Raw genomic sequence first — 3,482 nt, 5'->3', positions numbered from 1 at the left:
TGCTTTTTTCAAAGACATTTTCAAATTCTGTACCACAGAAAGACTGTTTGAAATTGATGAAATAAAGTTCACCAGGTATTGACAGACCGTGCGAATGTGATTATATAGCGGTATTAAAACTTACAGTTCAAAAATAGTATATAATGCGCTCTAAGGACTCCAGTTGGGTTTGCTAATGAATTTTCTCAACTATTTCCCAAACAGGCCCGAAAGCCTGGTCACTTCTTTAGAAAGAGAACAGCCTCTTCGATCTTGCAGGTCTAAAAACACAGCAAAAACTAGTGACTGTGCCATCGCTTAACAATTTTTAGACGACCAAGATTGTGTAAACTCTCTTTCAGATAATTGGCAGAGCCCGGTCGTCTTTACATTTAGCAGTTCTTTAATTGATCTATATGCAAACGAATAAACTGCGATTGTGTAATCAAAAGAACTTCGTTTTCTCTCTTGGACTCCAGTGGTAATTTTCTATAGGCACGCAGCACTGATTGGACAACTATGCCGTTCATGTGCTTGCGTTCTTCTGCTTGGCCTACTTAGATCTGCAACTGAGTATATATTTTCCATCGTGTTCCTTCGGACCTGACGTTTTATGCTCTGAGGAAAGTTGGACGAAAAAGCTTTTAGTAGTATGTTGATGTTCTTCAATCGAAAATGTTCTTTAGCACACCAAAAAACTTTCGTTTGTATGCCTTTGCCTGGAAGACCTCGAATATGACTAGGGTTTGGCTTACTTCTCTACATCTTTGAAGCTCACTTTTCCAGTCCACTGAACAGGCGTAGGCAGTCTTAGATGGTGACTCGAGGCAACGTTATTACCATCAAAACAAGGAAACAGATCCTGCGCGAGGGATTAAGGTTTCAAGTGAGAGTGAAATTCAAATACTTTTACCTTAACATAATCTTAAGAATAATTTGTTTTAATTTCGAATGTACTCTATACAAACCTGTCAAGCCCGGGGGTGAACTTAATACATTGACTACACGAGGATGTGCCTGCCAACATGGTGTTATTTTTGGCTTAAAATTCAAGGACTAGATTATAATTTTTGTCTACTTTTACCGGCGCAGATATGTCAATTAAAGATATCATGTTTTCAGGTATCATGTTTTTAGAAATTCATTCCAGCACAGGCATCATGTTTTCAGAATTTTATTCCTGGATAGGATCATAAAATTATTTCTGATAGGCACATACCCGTCAATTTTCTCCAAAGTAGCTCCCGGACTGTCAAGTAGACGCTAGGGAAAAAGACGAGGAGGAAGACAAGGAAAAGGATGAGGAGGAAGACACAGACAGAGACAATGTTGATAAGTACTATCATAGTGGGGATAAAGACTTGGATGAAAACAAACGAAAGCTGAAATTATCTTCTAAATGAAATTTCACCTTGTTGATGAATTTGGACTGTTGACACTGAACTTCTTGCGATTATAAGGCAATAATGATGATCAATTGAATTTTATCAGGGTTAATTTTACAAAGGATGTTGTAGAATTGTAGAATTTGGTTTCTAGGGGTCCTTAATTTTAACTGATTTGTATTATTCTCCTTTGGGTGTCAATTTTCATGTTTTTTCTAGGTATTATCATGATTTCTTCTGTGCTGATTATTTTATGCCATTGGGAATTATAGGGATAAATGAGTTCTGTAGTTTGGGCTTCTGCACGGAAGTGTTGGTCCCTTGACTAAGATGAGTGTATTTAATTGCTTTGGGTTGGGCTTATCATGTTTGTTTGTTATGCTGTTTTCACTCTATTCTATTCTGGCGTCCCTCCCTTTCCTTTTGGCATCAATCAAGGTGTGTTTATTCAACCCTATTTCAATTCTTTTGTTCTCTTAGGAGTTAGGGCCTATTCACATCACAGGATTCTATTTAAAGTTTCTGTTGTTGTTGCGTCTAGGATTGACTCGGCTCTTAATTCAGTCATGTTTTCTCTTCCCACTCATATCTTCGTTATCTAAGGCAGGACTGGTGCATGGGCTCTATGGTGGGAACAATTTTCTTTTCCAATCCCTGCCCAGAACTTTAAGCTGCTTGTTCTTAAGTCTATTAAGCTATGTTAAAGGTTAAGTTTTTTATATGGGTTAGGTGAAGCAACTTGTGCCGATGCACAAACGGCCCAACGTTGCTTCCTGTGATTAGGGAATGTAGCCTCAACACCTGATTTGATGAGGGATGTGGCAACGTCTTCTGAGGGAGCAATTTTATTAAATTGGTGGAAATATTTTGTTGATGTTTTTCCCTGATAACGAAATTATAAATAAATAAACCCTAGTAATAATTAAGGACGTGGATGAGGACGAGGACGAAGACGAAGACGAGGACAATGACAAAGACGTGGAAAAAAATGACGACGAGGACGAAAACGAATATGAAAACGGGTAGGAAGACGAGTACGAAGACGAGTACGAGGACGAGAACGAAGACGAGGAAGAAGATGAAGACGAGAACGAGGACGAAGACGAGGACGAAGACGAAGACGAAGACAAGGATGAAGACAAGGATGAAGATAAGGGTGAAGATGAGGGTGAAGGTGAGGACGATTAAGAGGATGAAAACACGGCTGAGAACAAAGAAGAAGACGAAGATGAGGATGAGAAGGAAAAGGAGAGAGAGAACACGACTGAAAGCTTTAATTATCTGCGGAATGAAATTGTCGGATGATTTTAGCAATTTTCACTGAATGCTTTGCTCTTGCAGTTTTGTCAACTTTTGTGTCTGTTAGGAAATAGATGTTTTAAAAATATAAATAATCCCGTAGCAAGAATAAAGGATTCTCTATTTTTTTATTGTGTTGGAAGATACCGTGTTTGCCATGGTCAAAAAAGCTTGATCTTTTTACGAAGCAAGGAGTGATTTTGGTTGTTTCAAAGCTTTAAATCGTTAGAATCCTACCATCGGACATTACAACGCTGGCTTTCTACTTGGTCTGCTTTGGCAACTGATGTACAGTGCAAATGTTACAAATCCAAAGACAAATCTTCGCAAAATTTTATGTTAAAGATCAGTTTTAATGGTGGAGAAACTTTTAGAAATCTAATTCAGAACCCTTTGACGTACAAAAAGCAAAGAGGAGCTTCATAGGTCATATGTTAATATGTTGATGATAAGCTGATGATTATTATCAATGCCACTTTGAGGGTGACTGTGATTTAACAAGAGGGGGGCGGGGGGCTCTTGCGCACAACGCTGCGAGAAACAATAGCATAAGTAGAAACTGGATACTTTGTGGCATTAGCAAGGAGGGCTCAGCCCCTTGAGCCCCTAGCACCATAACCCTGCCTTCACCCTAACCTCTTTTGTATCCGACTTCACCAGGCCCCAATCACCCTTTTTACTGAGAATGTTAAAGTTTGAGCAAGTATTATTGAAACCAATTCATTTAAGAACCATTCTATGTCTAAAACTTATGCGGCAAGGCATATTAAAGAGCACAATTGGCTAAATTTGATTTTATCAACGGTCCCTTGTGCTTTT

The 3,482-nt window shown here is 38.7% G+C and overlaps 1 pseudogene; it reads left to right on the top strand.

Moving 5' to 3' along the window:
• Nucleotides 1-793: 793 nt before the first annotated feature.
• Nucleotides 794-2,959, top strand: LOC135689171 (uncharacterized; annotated as a pseudogene).
• The last annotated feature ends 523 nt before the right edge of the window (nucleotides 2,960-3,482 follow it).

The sequence above is a fragment of the Rhopilema esculentum genome, chromosome 9, assembly GCF_057945365.1.
Source record: "Rhopilema esculentum isolate cy_ngs chromosome 9, ASM5794536v1, whole genome shotgun sequence".
Taxonomy (NCBI): Eukaryota; Metazoa; Cnidaria; class Scyphozoa; order Rhizostomeae; family Rhizostomatidae; genus Rhopilema; species Rhopilema esculentum.
The sequence above is the reverse complement of the archived record's forward strand: the minus strand, read 5'-3'. Positions and strand labels throughout refer to the sequence as shown.